The sequence below is a fragment of the Schistocerca cancellata genome, chromosome 4, assembly GCF_023864275.1.
Source record: "Schistocerca cancellata isolate TAMUIC-IGC-003103 chromosome 4, iqSchCanc2.1, whole genome shotgun sequence".
Taxonomy (NCBI): domain Eukaryota; kingdom Metazoa; phylum Arthropoda; class Insecta; order Orthoptera; family Acrididae; genus Schistocerca; species Schistocerca cancellata.
In genome coordinates, this window is record NC_064629.1 from 414,903,438 (window position 1) to 414,924,912 (window position 21,475).

Sequence of the window (21,475 nt, forward strand, 5' to 3'; positions counted from 1 at the left end):
GGTCTTTCTGTCCATGTATTCGCAATACGTTTAGTTTACGATGAGAGACAATTGCCTCCCCCTTCACCCGGCATCGATCCTCTGCACGCCTTCCTGCATTTAACAACAATGCCCTAGAGTCCCAGCTTCTCTGTATACATAACTTGCGGAAAGCCTCATGGAACTCCGACGTTGTCTGCAAGTTCATTTATATCTCTCTCTCTCTCTCTCTCTCTCTCTCTCTCTCTCTCTCTCTCGTGAAATGTAATAGTTCTATAACACTCCCCTGGGCCACGCCCAAATTTACTTCTTTGTCTGAAGACTCCTCCCCGTTCGGAATGTCATGCTTCGTTCTGTTTGCTAGAAACTCTTCAGTCCAGTCACATTGTCGGTCTGATATTCCATATGCTCGGATTTTGTTCATTGGGCGGCACTGCGGATTTTTTACGAATGCCTTTCGGAAGTCAAGGAACACGGCATCTATCTTCGTGTCTGTATGTACTGTTCTCCGGGTCTCGTAGACGAACAGAACGAGCTGGGATTCACACACTCGTTGTTTTCGGAACAAATGTTGGTTCCTACAGAGGATATTTTCGGTCTCCAGAAACGTCATAATACGCGAGGATAAAACATGTTCCAAAATTCTACAACAGACCGAAGTCATAGATACAGTCCTATAGTTTGGGCGTCTGTTCGGCGTCCCTTCCCGAAAACGGAAATGACCTGTGCTTTTTTTCAATCATTACGATCGCTTCTCTTCTCGAGAGACCTACTGTACACTGCTGCTGAAAGAAGGGCAGTTTCTTTCGCATACTCTGTGTAGAACCGAGTTGGTATCTCGTCAGATCCAGAGGCTTTTCATCCGTCACGCGATTTCAGTTGCTTTTCTATCCCATGGTCACTTATTTCGATATCAGCCGTTTAGTTGTTCACGAGACGGTTTAACACAGACACTACAGAGACAGCTTCCTCTGCGAAACAATTTTGGAGAAAGATGTTTACCGCATTTCGCCCTTTTCTGTGCCTTTCCCTTTCTCAAGCCATTTCCATCACAGAATGTCAGTACATGCCTTTGAATCAAGCAATACATTATGGGACCCTTTGAGGCCAAATATTAATTTACAGTCAAGCCAGTATTAGCATAAGAAACTTTTTAGTGTATTTCATACAACATATTGAGAAAAAACGCAGTTCTTACAGTGACGAGTAATGGTGTTCTCAGATCAAAAGAGTTGACTATAATAGAAATAACTACCTGTTAACGTTTCAAAAGAAATCACAATCAATCTTTCTTATTTTAGTCCATGGTTGCGGACGTAAAACCACAAAAGCAAGCTATCTTAATTTTTTGTCACTCTTCTGAGAAGTACGTGTAACCGAAATACCGGCTAGCTACTGCACGATGCAGCAGTAATGGGAATTGACGTTTTCTTGGGAACTGTGTCATTCTGTTGCCTCTTATAGTTTGTGCCATTTTCATAAGTAAACGTACATTACAATTGGATATATAATTTCTTCTCGGACAGTTTGTGGTTATTTCTAGTTTTCCCAGTCCCGCCAAGAAATAATTCCCTCTGCAACATTAAACTGGAGGTTCCGGCAGATGGACTAAAAGGCAAAGAAAACTTGTTCGAAACCTCTCCTGTCTGACCATTCACTTACTAACTTTGTAGCCATTGTTCTGCATCAAGTGGAAAAACTTCCATCGCATCGCTGGACAAACTCACGAAGTTCCATAAGGGAGGAGCGTCTCCTCTTCATAGCAGAGCTATATAAACTGTTTATTTCATTTCTCTCACTTTAAGCTAGCATCGATCAGCATGTGCTTTCAGTTAACAGACGACGCATTTCAACCTGGAACTTGTGCAATGATCCTGAAAAAGAAAATAGCATGCATATTACAATAAGAAACTTTATTACATTTCAAAGACGTCTTATTCGCATTAAATGACTAAAATTCAGATTACCATAAAATCCTTGCAGCAACATCGAAAATACATGTTTGTTGCTACCTAGCGCGTCAGAATTTGTATAAAACATCAAAAGACTTAACAAGAATCCAAAAAAATATAGAAAGTTTGAGAAAAACGACTATATAACGTCGTGATATGATACAACAGCTCCATGTAGATTGTCTAAACGGAGAGGTGAACATATGATTTCTCAAGAAGTTGACTTGTCTAATAAAGATTGTTAAGTATATTTACATGATAAATGTAAGCCTTTATTGTATTACGAATGTGGAGTAGGCAAGTGGCGGATTTTTCGAAATGAATTGCTTCGACGTCAGTCGAGAGAAACAAAAATCGTGGAGTATTTCAGTCTTTATGTATAATTAAAATTTCAGACACAATGTTTGCTGCCATCTTAAGTATTATATCGATGGCCATAGGGCCCAGTGCTTACACGGTTGTAGCAACTGAATAGCTAGCTGACAGTTCCCGGTCAAGACACCAAGCTGAACTATCAAATTGTTTGCAGATATTCACTCCAGCCATTTCTTTTTGGTTACTCGAAGAAACACTAAGCTATATCTTCAAATTTCGAAAGAATATTCTCGAATTGTATTTTATGCATGTTTTCTGTCACAACTGTAAATGTGACACATTCCTTGACGATATAATTACTCCACTGCCGTCAACACAACGGGTAACTACCCATACTAAATACTGTCAGTACAAGAGTTGAGATCATTCCATTACTGGCGTAAGATTAACATATTTCTTTTTATCAACATTGCAATTATTTCTAGTGCTGTAATTATTTCTAGTGCTTTCTACTGCATTAGTTATCGTTGTTATCTCATGACAAGTTTGTATGACTGCTACTTAGTATTTGGTCCAAACAGCAGTAGTAAAAGCTAAGTCTCATAACCAATTCGGTATTGATATCAAAAGAGTAGCAAGACAATTACTAATTAGCGCCAAAATTTTTCAAGGTTTTTGGTCTCACGACAGTTAAAAACCGATATGAGTCATGCTTTTTATATGGTTTTTGGCCTCAGAACAATTAAAAACCTATTTTTTCCATCCGATTTGATATGACCTTGCCGTGGTGGGTGAGCTTACATTACTAACTGTATTGCACCTGTACACCCATGCACACTGAGTAGTACAGTTTGTTTAACGTCAAACGTATACCTTAGGCATCGTTGTGTGGTTCATTTGTTATTTGTAGTCGACCACTATTAAATTATGATGCTTACAGCGCCATGTATTGCTACATTTTGTAACTATTTATTTTTTTCTGCCATACGTTCTCCCCCTTTTTCGATAATATTCCGTTGCAATTTGACCTGATTCTGACCAGTGGTGTTATTTCTACAGCGGTTTGAAAGTTTAACTTTAGTTACAATCACCTTGTACTTCGCCTTAGCTAGTACACTGCTGCCCATTAAAATGCTTGGGTGTACAAATTACTGGCATTTCAACGCAACCACACAAAATAGATATACATTCTGTACATTCTGTATATAAGGAAACTTTACGCAGAGGATTACTCATTCACAAATTGCATTTGAATGCTGGTTGTTTGTGAGAAGATCGTGTTATAACTCGAGTAAGGAGGATAAACGCCTAGCAGCAAGTGTCGGAATTCGACAGCGGCATTATCGTGGCTTACCGAGGCTGCGGTTTATCGTACGCGATATTGCCGCCAGCGTTGGTAGGGACGCAACGACTGTTACGCGAATATGGAATAGATGAGTTCCGGAAGACCACACTCCAACGCCATGCAGGATCTGAGTGCACCCACGCGAATAGCCATCGAGAGGACATACATATTGTTCGGCGGACACGTCACGTATCTTTAAGTAGGAAACTGCCTTATTTGATGGTTGATGTTTTCCATTTTTTCTGAATATTCGGGCTTTGATGGCCCAAGGACACAATTTTCCTTTATTCTACTAAGCCCAGGATTCCATACAGTTTATTTTTACATGGAATGGAACTGAATTAGGGGGTATCCCAAGAAAAAGTTATCGGTAGTTTAATAGTTGTTTGTATATGAAGGACAACATTTTTGTTTTGGTCATCAGTCTTCTGACTGGTTTGAGGCGTCTCGCCGCGAACTGCTCTCCTGTTGTAACCTATTCATCTCAGAGTAGCACTTGCCACCTACATCCTCAATTATTTGCTGAATGTATTCCAGTCTCTGTCTACCTCTATAGTTTTTGCCGTCTACAGCTCCCTTTAAAACCATGGAAGTCTTTCCCTCATGTCTTAACAGATATCCTATCATCTTGTCCCTTCTCCTTATCAGTGTTTTCCACAGATTCTTTTCCTCTCCGATTCTACACAGAACCTTCTCATTCCTTACCTTATCAGTTCATCTAATTTTCAACGTTCGTCTGTAGCATCACATCTCTAAACAAAGGACATCATATGGAAATTTAAAGTGACACTCATCCACGTGTTCTTAGAATATGTTATTCTAACGAGGGATACTAAAATACTAGATGGAATGCGTCGCGTAACTCCTTCCTTTAGTGGCGGTAGTGCGTGTAGTAACTCGCGTTTGCAAGGGCGCGAATGATAAGGGATACGCTATTTCATCAAAAGTATCCGGAAAACTGTTAGTCGATATTATTATAAGGTGTATATATACTAAGATAGTATCTGTTCTTTCGAACATGTCCGAAAGGACAGATACCATCGGTGACCATGCAGCTCGTAGAATAAAATTACAATGACATGAACACCCTTAGCTGCTTACAGGCGTTGACATACGTCAACGGGGACAGCTGAAAATGTGTGCCCCGACTGGGACTCGAACCAGGGATATCCTGCTTAAATGGCAGACGCTCTATCCATCTGAGCCACCGAGGCCGCAGGCATTCCCAACTGTGCACAATCTACATACGTAATGTATTTGGTATATTATGTCACTGGATCACCCAATGCTAACAGGCTGCGTTGGGCCTGCGTCCACCGTTCTACGATAATGTCCTGAAACGTAATTCCTTCAAATTTTTATGTGAAAACTCTTAAGGAATTTTAAATAAAACAAAAGTTATTAACATTCTACATCTTTGTTATTCATGTCCACATATTCTCAGCCCTCTGCTGTTAGAAGCCTTCAAATTGTAGCTTGCAACATAGTGTCGTGTAACGTATCTATGTCGATGCATGAGGAACAGCGTGATGTATCCAGTTTCGAATTCGAAGAGTTCGTCCTCGCATAGACCACCCTCTCTTTCAATATGACAATGCCAGACCACACACGAGCATTGCGACGTAAGCAACGATCGGACGCCTAAGGTTGACTGTCACCGATCGTCCTTAATACAGTCCCGGCTTGGCCCTGTCTGATTTTCATCTGTTTACTAAAGATAAGGAACACCTTCGAGGAATTCACTTTGATAGTGATGAAGTGGTGGAAGCACAGTCTGTCAACAAAGTCGATCATTCTACAGTGACGGTATCAACAATCTGGTCTGTCATTGGGAGAAATGTGTTGGTCACCAGGGTGTCTATTTCGAGAAATAAATACGTAGACATGAAGAATAAAGATGCATAATGTTGTTAAAATTCGTTTTATTTAAAAAAAACTTTAACAATTTTCACATAAAATAATAGTCCTCGCGTTATAATGAACGTAACATTTGAAGCTATTTGAGGTTTGTTTTTCTTAACGCTAGGGCGACGCTCGTGCACTGTCACGTGATGTCGAGCGGTGATTTGTAGATACGTGCAGCATTGTCAGTAACCAGTTTGAAGCTTGTTGTGGACAGAGTTCTGCAAAATGCCATTTTCAATCGGACAGAGTGTGTTTATTGTTGAAACTTTTTTTGGATGTAAATCATTTAAAAAGTTAAACGATAAGGTATCCAGGGTAGCTGCTCCTGCAGAAAGTGTTGTTGATCACAAAATTTAGACCGGTAAGTTCATTCGCTAACGCCAAGCGTAACCGTGTAAAGAAACACAAAATTGTTAGGGCTTTCGTGGCCACTTGTTGACAAACTGCCTATTGGCTTCTGTGTCGGGTTCTTCGGCCGACGTTCGTCTACTGATTTTACTGACGTTTCGCCAGCACGAATGGCTGGCATTGTCAAAGCTTCACCCACCATTGTCGGGAATGGAGGATGAAGCTTTGACAATGCCAGCCATTCGTGCTGGCGAAACGTCAGTAAAATCAGTAGATGAACGTCGGCCGAAGAACCCGAGACGGAAGCCAATAGGCAGTTTGTCGTGTAAAGAAATTTGTTCGCCGGATAATACTGAACGTATTCACGAGACTATGGCAAGAAGGCCACGGAAAGCGACCCAACGTCTATCCTCCCAAGTAAACATCAAACTAACTTCATGCTAGAACATGTTCAAGCTGTTACATATGCGAGCATACGAAGTAAGAGTGATGCAACCAACGGATTACGCACGACAACACTACTGCAAATTGTTACTCACACATGACAATCCCAGGGAACGCTTTGAGACGCATCTGCATGATGTTAAAGGAGGCGTTTCGTGTGAAGTCTCAGGTGAACGGATTGTAGGCCCAATTTTCTTTAACAACACGGTCAACTCTCAAGTGTATGTAACTGAATTGTTGCAAGCATTCATTGTGCAGTTAATGGAGGGAGAACGAGTGCATGCGTTTTCCAGCACATGGCACTACGGCGCATACTTCCGTATCTTCAGCGTCGTACGTCCATTGAGCTTTTGGAGAAGGACGTACAGTTTCCGCAAGTTTTTGGCTTCTCAGATCACCCGACCTGTTTACCTGTAATTTTTATTTAGGGTGGGGGCGGGGGGAATTTAAAGGCTAAAGTCTACAGTAACAACCAGCATACAACTGAAGAGTAGGAAAAAACATTTGTAATGCGATTGCAGAAATCACTCCAAATGAATTGGCAAAAGTTTGCGGAAACATGATGGTATATACTGAGTTGTAAATCAACGCTTACGGTGAACATTTTCAGCACCTTCTGTGAACTATTGACCTACTGAATGTTCAGTACGTTGTTTTTCGTAGTAATAATCTTCTGACCTGTAGTCTGTATTTACAATAAACGAATGACTTGTCTTTATGTTGTTTATAAGACATGGGGCCTCCTTTATTTTGACCACTCTGTACCGGATTATTCTTCGTGATTAAGTTTCAGAAAGAAAGAATGTCCACATTTTTGGACCAGGAGATGAATCTTTGACTGTTGCCTCATATAACTTTACAAATTTCGACTCAGGTGGGAGTTAACGTTTCTCCGTAACTCAGTGGCGTTAGTGGCAATTTCCCTTGAGCCGTCTGAACACCTCCCGCAGCGCGACTCCAAACTTTGACCTAGCATCCTCCTACCATACAAGTTCATCAGGTTTGCTACTCCTGTGTGTTTAGCGGAGAGCCTGCGTAAAGTACACACTTGGTGCCACGGTCTCTTCAGCGGCGAGAGGCCCCCACGCTGCAGTTCACATGAACATAACTTCTCAGATTTCAGTTATTTGCCAGGATCAAAACATCGAGTTGCGAGGCAATCAGGAAAATGGAGGTCAGTGAAGGTTAGTGGTGTAACGGAGAAAACAATTTTCTAAACGGAATTTATTTCGTCAGCTTCAGCTGCCTGTGTTCCCGCAAGCTGATTTTGATTGAGTATGAACACGCGGATTCGGATCTTGCTTCACCATCAGTATTTCATATTTCTGTATAAGGAAGAAAAGCACTCCGGTAAACACGCACTGCAGTTTCTGTTTCTAAGTCACGATGAAATTCGCAGTTGACAATTTTAGAACCTCTGCATAGCGCACAGGAATGAACTGTCATTAGGTCTAAATAGATTGAGTTTCCAGCAGAAGACTATAGAAAAGAATTAGTGTATAACATAAATAGGCTCTATATGCACTGAGACCGTATAAAGCGTTTTCACTATGTGCTGTTTAGTTATGCATATGTATCTCTCATGTGATTCTGCTAGACGGCAAAGGTGGTCTTATGTTTTATGGAACATCTAAGCTACAAAACTTGTGACATGATTGTACGGTGAACTGCGAATAGATCTTGCATTCTGATCACGCTGTCTGAACATATGTAATTTTTCATTGAATGATTATAACAGTGTATCGTATAGAGCTTAAATAAAATACTGAAAAAACAATATCATCATCTTCCAAACTCGATGCTTCATTTATAATATAAAACACTGTGTGTACTTTAACATTTAAGAGAGAACTGTTTGAAACAGTCTTTTCAGTTATGTTCAGTCTACAAGACGTATCAGCTATGGATTAAGGAAGCGAAGGAAAGGAAAAACCCTTGCCAATGTTTGTTATGGTTATTGTGAACTCATTAACCTACTTAAGATTAGAATGTACTTTGCTTATAGTTTGCGATGTCGTGAGATATCAGTGGTCCTCAACATACTTAATCTGAGTCGCACAGGTTGAGTGTAAGGAATGTCAACAGTAATTGTCAATATATATCGTTATAAATCTTGTTTTATAAAGATGAGTTTTAATAGTTACTTCTTGTGTCCGTTAATTAGACTGAACAATCGTCATGAAGAAAATGATAGCCCCATTTACCTCTGTGCTTAGTATACAGGACATCTCTAGAATATTTTCCTCTGCTGCAAAACGTAGAAACGACCGGCCTCTTTTCTCTCTTTTTCCGTTTGTTCTTGGTCCCTACTGCGTCTCAAGAAAGTGAGCGTATACGAAATTCTGTGCAGCTGTGGCAAATCCGATATCGTTGGAAGAGCGACGCAAAGAACATCATCGCTACACCCGCCTAGGCCAACCAAGCCGATCTGCCATAGCAGATGATTAATTAACACTGGACTCACAGCGAATTATGGCGAGACCTGATATCTGCAGGCATTTCTATTTCCAAGGTATCTCATTCCCTGTAAAACTCCAGGACCACACAGGCCTCCACAAATAACTACTGGGACTACGTCTTCAAAGAGACCATAAAGATTCGCCGAACACACCTCGTCAACAGGGACACTGGTTACCAACTCAGTAAAGCATGGAAACCAATACTAACTATCAAGGAGCTACTGTGGAAGCGGGCACGAGATCATTCCGCCATGGCCGCCGAATAGATACTGCGCCCCCCTCCCCTCCACCACCTCCACCGCAGCCACCACTTCCCACACCACCGGATACGCCGTGTACCGTCGGCGCTGAGAATCGCACCTTGACCCGCGAGGAATAAATACTACCGGCAGGGAGCGGACAGACCATTGCATCAGGACCACTTGTTGATGGCGGAATGGTTATTCGCCGAAATATCGTGAGAATTGGACGACCGTATCCGTCTGGACACTCGAGTACCCTTCAAACGGCATATACTCTGGGAAAGCCTCAGATCACATATGAATAAAAAAACGTCGTTTATATCCATCTTTTTCTCAGTTCACAGGAAACTAAGTGAGACATGTTTTTGATCAACTCGTATGCTACCCATCGCCTTCAGAGAATAGCAACGAATCTACGTGTTTCGGGTGCTGACTGGCTTATTTTGAAAAGTGGAGGGTTCTAGTTTCTTTGTTTTACACATTGTGCTCATTGTTTTCATCTTCTGGTATGCTATCGTCAACATCCAGGCCGTAAACGTGAATGGAATAATCAGGGTTCTGACTCTCGAATCCTGTGTGGTCCTGGAGTTTTACAGGGAATGAGACACCTTGTAAATAGAAATGCCTGCAGGTATCAGATGTTTTATATTTTCTCGTATCACATGCACATTTGAAGTAATTTCTACCACTAGCCACAAGCGACAGAGCAAAGTAAAATTCATTCCCCTCATCATGAATCTGGACATTAATGCATGCTTCTTTACTGGCAGTATCTCAGAAGAGGAGTGAAACTATATTCCCTAGTAACTGGATCAAAGATATGTGAATATATATCGAGGTGGAGTATTCTGCTGAGCAGTTTTCCCTCTTCCCTGCATTGTAGGAAAATGATCTAGTATGATGCTCTCGGTAAAATTTGAGAAACACTCTGCGACTGACCTGCCCCGCTATATCACTCCGTTTCTCCTCCAAATTACGACGATGTCTTTCTCCTTCTCAGCATCAACGCCCTCTTTTGCGGGTTGCATGAGTTCACAGTTGAATTATCTGGGGAGTTCCCTTTCGGAACAGCTTGACAGCCATTACGGACAGTGGCAGAATCTAGGTTGTCCACGTTCGAGTTATCAGTGGAGGCACATCTGAAACTGTTCCCAAATGTGCAGCAACCTCAGAGTAGTCCAATGCAGCCATAGGACTTACTTGTGGATCTGTAACAGAATGGGCTAGACCTAACGTGATGTCGCAGTGCTGCTTAATGATGACACTGTTCATGAGACAGTCCAGGGCACGGGGAGCATGCCCCAGACCATTGCAAGCAGGCCACAATTATTATGCTGCGCCATGATGATGGATCGGCCTGGGGCATCAGCAGCCTGAGCCACATCACAGAGGACAAAACAGGCGGAGGAAGCATCATTGTGGATGCGCCAGGTTGATGTCTTCTCTTCTTGATGACTGGTGTCACTCCCCTTGTAATGATGCTGGAAAATGGGGTTGGGTTCACATTCGTAGGCTGTGGCATTGATTCATGTTCTTGAGCATCATCATAGAGTGCATCTACAAACAGACAAGAATAAATCACGTTTGTTATGCATTCAGTTATGTTGGTTATTATTATTTCTGTAGAAGAATAGAAAGAACTAGTGCTCACGTATTCACTCCTTGACAAATGGCGTCATCCCCATGACCTCGCAATGGAAAAAGTTGTTGGTTGCAATATGGCGATCTCCTGCTCAATTATCTGCCTCCTCCTCCTCCTTCTTCTTCTTCTTCAGCAAGTACAGTAGGTGACTGTGGTGGCACTTAATGAATAGTTATAGCACTGGGTGGTGGAACTGCATCCATTCCTATGCCTGTGATTCCATTGAAGAATTATACAACAGACAGAAACAAAAGGCATGACATTAGATAACTACATTACTCACATGTGGAGATGGAGGGAGAGAGAAGAAAACGGGTATTTACATTCGCATGACTTGGGATTTCTTCAGCTGCCATCTTCTGCAACATCAAGATACCTCACCTGAACCTTAGGAGCGCTGTCACTCATCAGAACTGGCGGTATGCTGCCACCTGCAACAGAAGGAGAAGAAGAAGAAGTTAGTAATCATATTACAGCTAAAAAAGGAAATAAAACAACAATACGAACAGTAATTATTACCGCATACCTGTAGAATCATCAGAAGTCAATTTCGGTCACTTATTAATGGCACCATGACCGGCAATACCAAACTTCATGACTGACAACTCTAAGAAGAAAGTAAAAAGACACAGGGGTAACATCAGTTCCCACTAAGGTATACTATGCTCAGAGGGAACAAAGACATTGCTGGGATGGTTACTATTGAGAAGCTCCAATGGCTGGTTTTGGCCAGTTTTATCAATAGGGCATGTGTGCTGGGATAGTTACTGAGAAGCACAGAGTAGCTTTGGACAGTTTACTCACTAGCGGAAGGAAGGCACACGATTCATGTGTCATGGACCGTGCGGCTGGTCCCGGCGGAGGTTCGAGTCCTCCCTCTGGCATGGGTGTGTGTGTTTGCCCTTAGGATAATTTAGGTTAAGTAGTGTGTAAGCTTAGGGACTGATGTCCTCAGCAGTAAAGTCCCATAAGACTTCACACACATTCGAACATTCGAACGATTCATGTCAACAATCGGACGGTAATAACCGTCCGCATTGAAGCGGCACTTCTTATAGACAAGAGCGCTTTCTGTGTAGTCAACAGGAAAGAAGTACACTTATCGCTACGTAGGCAGGTTGGTTCCTGCGAGCGTAGGTGGGAACAAGGAAGAGCCTTTCCGCTATCGTGCTGGTGAGCGGCTGTGGAAACCAACAGCATTCTGTGATCAAAAGGGAAGTATTTTCTTCCGCCAATATCACGTTGGTGCCCTTATATTTCAGTTCAAGTGTGCGCTGTATCAGTTTGGACGTCGGATGTGGGCTACAGCACATCTGTTGATGAATATTCTCCCAACGGTTTGCAGGAATCCCCGTTAACGGCAGAAGCGTTACCCATGCACTTACGTGCTGACAGCCGGCAGCCGCCACGCAGCTGTTATCTAACAAGTACGGTAAGGATGTTTCATTCCGTGATACCCTAATACCATGATACTTGGTACAGCAGCCTACCACGGTGTTCGACTCCATGAGTTAACCTTTCTGAAGTATCCAGCGGATAGCGCAAATCGCCTGCTTTCCACTTCTGTGTACCCCAGCGCTCTGTGGGAAACGAAATGACTGCAGCACTTGCTTTGCAGTGAACGTTAGTGAAATGCTCGGAATTTTCTGTGCTTTGTTACCACTACTGAAGAAATACTGACCTTAGAGGTAAATATCATTGCAAAATCGTTAATAATGGTTAGAAACGTACATAAGCTTACAGGGAATGAATGCGTTTCATTATAATAATTATCTCGTGCTTCCACATTGCTGGAACAGCTTTCCCATTTCACACTTTATTTTCGCAATTTCTACAACGTGATCTCATACTTACCTAGAGTTATCACAATAAATATAGACAAAAGAGGGGATTTAATAAAACAGTTTATAAACATGATGCTAGCATACATATACATACTGTGAAATTTGTACACAACTAAATATATTATTTTAATTAATTATTATAGTGCAAAATGACGCAATATGTTATCAAGTAATGCTTATCATGCCATAATTAATTTATCGCCAGAATTCAGCATTTTAACAGAGATGGGATTTCACTAGAGGCCCTAGCACCAACTTCAGTTTCCAATAAACTAATTGCTGAAGTTAACTGGACATCAGAAGGAGAGCAAAAACCGTGCATTACTGTATGTGAACTATACCTAACGAGGAACAGTCGCAGAAAGTCACAGTCTGCACATATTCATACCATATCATCAGTTACATGCAATGAAACCCTGAACCTGGTCAATCTTCTAAAAAATACTGGGAAGAAATGTGGGAAAAAACAAGGGAAGAAACGCCAAATCTTACGACAACTCTAGGGCAACTTTCACTATTAATATTGTAGTGTCTTGTACTATGGGAAGCAAGGGAGAGGATGTTATTATGGGTGTCAGGTATTCTCTTTCTACAACACAAATGCACACGTGGATTAACGCTGTTCTTTATTTACAAGAACAGGAAGCTAGTTATCTTTAATAGAGTCCATGTGTTGTGGTATAAGCTCAGTAATGAGAGTCCTCTTGCAGATACTATCGGTAGTTTTCATATTACCAACTTTAATCTCGCTGCTAGTCTCGATCTGGTCGCTGCAGACTGGCATAGCCTGTGTTGAACTATACCCGCTCTGCAAGTGAATGACAGACGCAGTCAGTCAGTGAGTGAGTTAGTGAGATAGGTAGTGAGACCCTCCGGTCAGCGGCGGCGGCGTACACACTTGCTGTTGAGAGGGCGTTGGCTCCATGTTGCTTGCGAGTCTGTCTCTGGCCTCTCTCGTGATAGGTGCGCTTGATCCAGCGCCTACAATCGATCATCACTCTACATCTTTGCCGACCAGTGTGCTGGCACGAGCTTACGCCAGTACAAATATGATATATGGAATAACGCTGGAGTAGAGTGCATACAGTGTTATATTTATCTTCAGTGGTACAACAACCAGTATGAGAGTCTGGGAGATGATTATGATGAAGACATTTATATGTGTTCAGTATGTGCAAATTAATGTTTTTTTGAACAAAACGACATCTTGTTTCTGTTACTGTATTAGGTCTAGAAATTGGAATTACTTCCCCTTTTTTACTTTTTGTACATCATTTTTCCTGTTTTGTTACATAAGAAATGTGTTGCCATTGGCGAAATAAGTTTCTATGAATAACGACTTTACACTGTTTTTTGAAATTCTCAAACACAGTTTTGAATTTAGAGACTTCCATATCACATCAGGTGGTTAAATTGCTGTGCATGATTTTGTGATCAGTGTTTATATTTTAGAAAATATGTAGCAGCTTGTTCGTCCTTTTTTCCCTTTAGTGGACGCCTGCCCAAGGTACCTTAATTTAGTCTATATGTTAAAGAACTTCTAGCAGCATATTTGACAGTTGCACCAACTATACTAAATGATTCCAAAGTAGCTTTATTCTATGAAATTAGTTGATTAGTCGTTTGATCTTTGCCGATAATTTTATCTTCGGCTGTATATAGCGGTGGTACACTATAGTTGAACGACACTAGGTCCGACAAATCAGCAAGACCACCTGTGATCGTCCTCATCGAGCAGATCTACTACCACCGGATCAAAGGAGCATCCCACTGCTGGAACAATAACGGACCACAAGTATAATCGAATACATGTTTGTTGGTAACAATATTATTAACAATAGCAATACCACTACTATAGTAACTATTATTAAAATGTTATTAGATACTTAGTTTCAAACCTACCAGTCTTATTCCTCTCCTGCCTGGAGGCAGTGGCTGGTTCCTGCTGGCGCTTCATCCTCTCATCCAGAAGATGAGACATGAAATGAGGGGACCCAGCCAGTTGTATTCATAATAAAATAAAGGGAGGGGAGGGGAGATATCGTTTCCTATTGATCCAGCCTTCCTGTTTATCCAGGAGGGCATGGAGAGGGAGAGGGAGTGGGAGAGGGAGAGGGAGAGGGAGTGGGAGAGGGAGAGGGAGAGGGAGTGGGAGAGGGAGAGGGAGTGGGAGAGGGAGAGGGAGAGGGAGAGGGAGAGGGAGAGGGAGAGGGAGAGGGAGAGGGAGAGGGAGAGGGAGAGGGAGAGGGAGAGGGAGAGGGAGAGGGAGAGGGAGAGGGAGAGGGAGAGGGAGAGGGAGAGGGAGAGGGAAGGAGTGGAGAGGAGAGGAGTGGGATGTCCCTGGATGACATTGGTGAATTGGCGTTGGTTCCCTGAAGGAAGGGGAGTGGGGGTGACCTTGATTATAAGTCAGCCATGTGTGTAACATGTCATCAGAAGCCCTTCTTAGTGACCTTGTGAGATAAGATCCTTATCTTGGTTACAATTGGTACTGATAACCTTCTTAGGTTTACCACAAAGTGACATTTCATGCATTCACGTCACAGCAGCACTGCACGTTTGAACCCTGTGGATAGAAGAGCATCGTATGCAATGTTGGAATAGGCTGAAGAGGCCTTTGGTTTACATATCCTTAACGAATTTACAGCTTCATCTGCAATGGGTCACATTTTTTTGTAGTTTCATTCGACGCTGAATGACTTAAAGAGCTACAGGCTACTGCGGGATATGCCAAGTAACTGGATAAACCAGGGACTTCAAAGGACACTCCAACACAGCCACTGACATGATGTGGCAAAAAGGAATGCCTCTGGATGAATACCGTTTCTGATCATCCTCAGTGATAGCTGTATACATTTTGGACGCTACCCTTGTGATATGCAGTCTTTCAGCCTACTTTTATGAGTGGCTTAGCGAACAAAATTGCAGTGTGGTTGTACGTGGCGTCAGTGGACATTGGATAAAATCCGTGATCTTGATTCCCACATACTAATGGCAATCTAATCTCTATAGTGACTGCCACATGGTGGTGGGAGGGGGGAAAGAGATATCAGAACGTCTACAAGTGACATGGTATACATCAGCAAGTCCAGGTCACATGTGTTATGGAACATGCAAAATTTCTTGGAAGGTGCATCTGTATCTCAGGACTGCACATCAGTCGCACGTGTCACCTATCTTACTAATGGTTGTTCGAAAGGTTTAATGTCAAAGATCTTCTTCAACCACTGTCGAAGCGTTATGTAGCATACAAACTTCGTGGATGGAGGTTCGTCAGTAATATGCGCAGCACCTACTTACTTAATTCCACGCCACGCGGTCTGAGGCGCTGCAGTCATGGACTGTGCGGCTGATCCTGGCGGAGGTTCGAGTCCTCCCTCGGGCATGGGTGTGTGTGTTTGTCCTTAGGATAATTTAGGTTAAGTTGTGTGTAAGTATAGCGACTGATGACCTTAGCAGTTAAGTCCCATTAGATTTCTCACACATCTGAACATCATCATCATCATCCTCACCACGATGTTCGGATACACTAACTGAAGCACATTGGAGCTTCACAACATACTGCATTCTCACAGGGACAGATTATATGATACTCTGTAATTCCAGTCACCTGTGGATTGTCATGTACCACACTTGTGGCACAGAGCTCTTTCCATTTACATGTATCCTCCTTGGTGTTAAAAGTTTCACGAACATTACCTATAGAAGCCCCAGCAGCAGATCAGTGCTACACTCAAATCGTTACCAGTACCTGTATCCCACCTCTCCACAATCAATCAAGAGATTCTTCACTGGAACTGTCATCGGTTACCAGATGGTCAAATGATGCAAAATCATCATCATCATACACTATTCTTGCAGACTCAGTCTGGTATCATTATCAACAGTTTTAAATCATTTATAGCTCATAAAACATTTTCAGCCATGTCTAATAGTAACGTGACTGAAGAGTGGATTTTTTAATTTCCTGCATCCTACGTACACATCATGTTGTAATGTTTGATGAATAAATGAGTACATGAAGTGAAGCACACACCGCTAGCTGAATATAAATGTCTTTCAAGTTGCTTCTCATAAGAAATCAAACGAAAGCCGGTTCTGTTCTGTATTATTATATGGCACAGTAAACATCACCTCACACCACAATACAGGTGTTTCGTTGAGTTAAATTAATGTTATACCTTGGTAGACTGGACAGTGTTCAGAAATTCTACGTATAAATCGTTTCTGTATAAAAAGAAATCTAGAGCTAAAGAGAGATAAAGTATACTAATATACGAATACACATTTTCCATTATTTTAACTCACCATATACTATTAAGGACGTACTCGTATCTGGGGCAGTCTAATTACTTAGCAACAGCAGGGCGGAGTATTCGCCACACGCAATTTCCTTGGGCTCTTCTGCGCGAAACCAACTCTGGCATGCTACTACTGTTAGGATAATAAATTTAGTGTCCAACACGGAAGCCTCTCAATTAATGTTTGATGACTTATCGCTCACATTTTTCAGTTCTTTTGGAAGCTTATAGAAAATGATGCTTCACAATAGTGCAGAACTTTTTGCATATTGTTTAAGGAAATACTAGTAACACAAAAACTGTTATTCTGTCTAGTATCCACAAGAAAATGCTTCTGTTGCTTTTGAATGAGCTCACATTATTAACCACAAAACGAATAAGGGAGTATGTGTTGGTAGAATGGCACAGCTATTATTCTAAGACATTTTCCCAACTGTGTATACGAAAAGTCAAACTTTTCTGATAGTTTCTTTGCTTCGCTAAAGCTACTTATTATGAAAGCCCAGAGGTGCCTCAGAAATGTGATTCTATATGTACTAAAGTGAAACTATGTAAAACGCCCCTTCCCCCTCTCCAACGAATTAAATCATTTGTAATGCGAATTTTTCCTTCTGTGATTCTCCAAGTTTAACGTGAGCCATAAAGTGAAATGCATGTTTCAATCGTCTTGTTATTTATCCATGTAGATTTGTCACACACAAAAAACGTTTTGCTATTTCCCTTGATGTCCGTTTCCTGACACCGAACTGCGAAACTGACAACTAACTATGTGTTCAGATACACGCCTATGATAATAGTTCTAAGGCATTGCCTGTAAGCAAATTAGCCAGTAGTAGCCCATATTACTTCTTTATTCAGTTCTGTAAAATAGTTTCACTAATGGCTAAGCGACAGACACGTTGTTTAGATGGCTTAGTACACCACTGTTGCGGAGTGATTGTATTTCATCACATACACATTAATTTTTACATTTTGATTGTTTAATAGAAATACGAATTCCTTCTTGCTTGCAAGATTTTGATCGAACTTGCCAGTTCTGGACGGGAAGTGGTTATTATATTTTTTGCACGAATCTGGTAGATCAATACTAATTTTTTTCTCCATTAGAGCACACAACTTTCGTCCTAGAAAGACGTATTTCATAAGATTTTCCTGTCACAATTCTAGTGCAGTAGAATGGAAATTATTGTAACATAAGATACAGTGACCTTCTCATACAAAGAAGTCTTGAAGGTTATAAAGTCTTCTTCCTCAAAACTTGATTTAACTATCATACACTATATATTGCTGGTGAACGTTGTACAAGGTTCGTAAAAAATGGGTTGTTTTGCATTAATTACAAGACATATATATCAGCCGATGTAATACAGCAACTGATCAGTTGAAAAAATAAAGTTGGTGGCTATCAGCTAGTTTAATTGACCGTCGTTGCATATATGAAACAGCAGAGTGAAGTTTCACATGGGTAAATAATGTCATACAGTTAAGAAGAGAACGTGCGGCAAGCAACGAGAGTTTCTGTGTGGTAACTAGAAACCTCAGGGCTCGTCATGCTACTTTGTCTGCAAACATCGAGATCTGCTCTCAGAGTTTGCTGTAATTCCAGATTTTATCGCCATTTAAAGGCTCCTTTTCGGCACAGAATAGCGGTGGAGGCAGTAAGAAAGACACAAAGAGGCCATTCGTTTCAGTTCAGGTATTCCGGCAAATTACAAATCCAGCCGCCAAGATCGCATCAGCTGCCAAGTTACAGCGATTCCTTCCCACACTGTTAGCCTAACTGCCTCATAGCTTCCTACAGCTACATGTTGAATATTTATTTTTACATTTTAGAAGAACAGAGGTACTAGGGAAAATTTCAGGTCCCGAAAGTCATTCTACGATACGTGTGGGTGTGCCATACAAATTTAAGTTCCGTATCTATAATAGCCGAAGCAAAATTTTTAAACTTCGTCCACACCCATAAAATTACTAACAAGAATAGCAGCAGCTTTTGTAGAAAAAGACTACCCGTTAAGGACACAATTTACATTTTGAAAGTAACAGGAAGTGTATTATTTTGTATCCCAATTTTCTCCCAGAACTGAGGAAGCTAATGCACGACGAAGAAAATTTGAGGTTTTAATAAATACAATTTGAGTTGACATTGGCTCTGTTAATGACAAGGACGATAATACAACTAGTAATTACACGCCAGCATAAAATCAAAATTTCTTTCCACCAACATCTCTGTGTCTTCATTTCGAATATTTTCACAGAACTCAGTATTGCAGTACCATTAAGTTCGCAGGAGAAGAAGTGAAACGCCTATAAGACTTGACAGTTGTTGCTTTCAAGTTACCTCTTTCCATGATACAAACAATACCATTTCCAAATGAAGAAAATAAACATCATTGTGGCTCACCTTAAGCATAGTGTAGGAGTTCACTGGATGTGACCCATTACTAGAATTTAGAACGATGAAGCCTCAGCGCTCTCGTTGAGCATAGTTGCGCTTAGGTTTGCCCCCAGATATCTGCGTAGCCCTGATGATGGTTGTGTTGGTGAGAAGGCGGACGTCTCTTCAGCGACACAGAGGACAGCCGGAGGGGTGGTACCAGCGTACATCCGGTGAGGTGGTACAATCAGTTGGGGTAACTTTGTAACATTTTTACTATTTTTTGAAAAATGCTAGACACAAAGTTAATAATACTTCAAAACAGACATTGTAACATTTTACATCTGCGGTTACTTAGTGCTTGGAAAAGTGGAAACATATACTAATTCTGCCCTATTAGAGCAAAATTTAATATGTGATGCTGGTACAAAGCTACAATGTCATTAATGATAACTTTAGACCAGACTTAAAACCAAAAAAAATTGTCCTTAATCTAATGCTCTGGATAAATTTATATCGTGCCAGAAGTGAGAATATGAAGTAAAGGCAAACAGCCCTAATTCAGTGCTGCATGTTTACTTTAATTTCAATTTTAGGTACCTGGCACTGTTCAGCTTAAATCACTGTCAGCAGAAGCTCTCTTCACAGCCAACGCTATTACAGGATAATTATAAGCCTAAGAGCTTGTAAGAAGTTGTAAAGACAACTGAAATACTAACTAGAAATTACAGAGGTAAAAAGACTGTTACTTTTAGTACAAAATAATGCAAGTAAGTGGAGCATAAACCATTTGAATCAAAAGTGGGTAAGTCGTACAAAGATACGCTGACTGGTGAAAAGTTATCCTGATTGACTGTACACACGCTGCCAGGAGTGACGGCACCAGGCACCCTTCTCCCAAGTCGAACAACTTGCAGTTGGCCTGATTAGATCTTCATCCACGGAAGATCTGCCCGGCCATCATCTTCACTCAGTCACCACTGTGACCAGCAGGAATGCCAGCTCATAGATTTGAAGTCCCCCTCTCTCCCCTCCCCCCTGTCTGCTAACGCTATCAGACGGTGGTATGTTGTAGCTGCACTAACAAGTGCTAGAGCTGCGTGAATGGTATAACTGCAGTACGAATGTGTCTCTTGGAGTGTTCGCAAATGAATCTATGTGTGGTCTATGTGCAGCGAGATAATGAAGCTAACTAATCCTACGAATGGTGTCCAAATATTAAGGTCAGAGTTACGACGTGCTGAATATGGCAATGAGATCGGGGTCGAGGATAGGGAGTTCGCGAATGTATTATAAAGGGTGATTTTTTCCACCGTGTACAAACTCTAGGGATTGATCGATGAGAGGATACGGAACAAAAAAGATATAATGAAGTCAGGTCCAGGAATGCATGGTTTCCATGATAGAGACAATTTATTCTGTCATACACTGTTACAGAGACTGCAGTCTAACATGCACTGTACCATGCAGCGACAGTTACAATATGTGCAGAAAATAATTTCCATGTGTTCCATCCGAACAGTGTTAAAGACAGCATGAGTCCGCTGCTCCAGTGTCTCCACATTTGGAGACGGACACATAACTAGAAATCGCACGGGTTGAGATCTGGTGAACGAGCAGTCCATGCAACTGGACCCCCTCGTCCGATCCATCGACCAGGGAAGACACGATTGAGATGCATCCGGACGTTAACGGCGAAGCGGACTGGAGCACCATCATGCAGTAGCCACATAACCCTTCGAATCATCAATGGCACTTTTTCCAGCAGGGGAGGCAAAGTCACCCGCAACAAACGCTAATACGAGGTGCATTCAAGTTCTAAGGCCTCCGATTTTTTTTCTAATTAACTACTCACCCGAAATCGATGAAACTGGCGTTACTTCTCGACGTAATTGCCCTGCAGACGTACACATTTTTCACAACGCTGTCGCCATGATTCCATGGCAGCGGCGAAGGCTTCTTTAGGAGTCTGTTTTGACCACTGGAAAATCGCTGAGGCAATATCAGCACGGCTGGTGAATGTGCGGCCACCGAGAGTGTCTTTCATTGTTGGAAAAAGCCAAAAGTCACTAGGAGCCAGGTCAGGTGAGTAGGGAGCATGAGGAATCACTTCAAAATTGTTATCACGAAGAAACTGTTGCGTAACGTTAGCTCGATGTGCGGGTGCGTTGTCTCGGTGAAACAGCACACGCGCAGCCCTTCCCGGACGTTTTTGTTGCAGTGCAGGAAGGAATTTGTTCTTCTAAACATTTTCGTAGGATGCACCTGTTACCGTAGTGCCCTTTGGAACGCAATGGGTAAGGATTACGCCCTCGCTGTCCC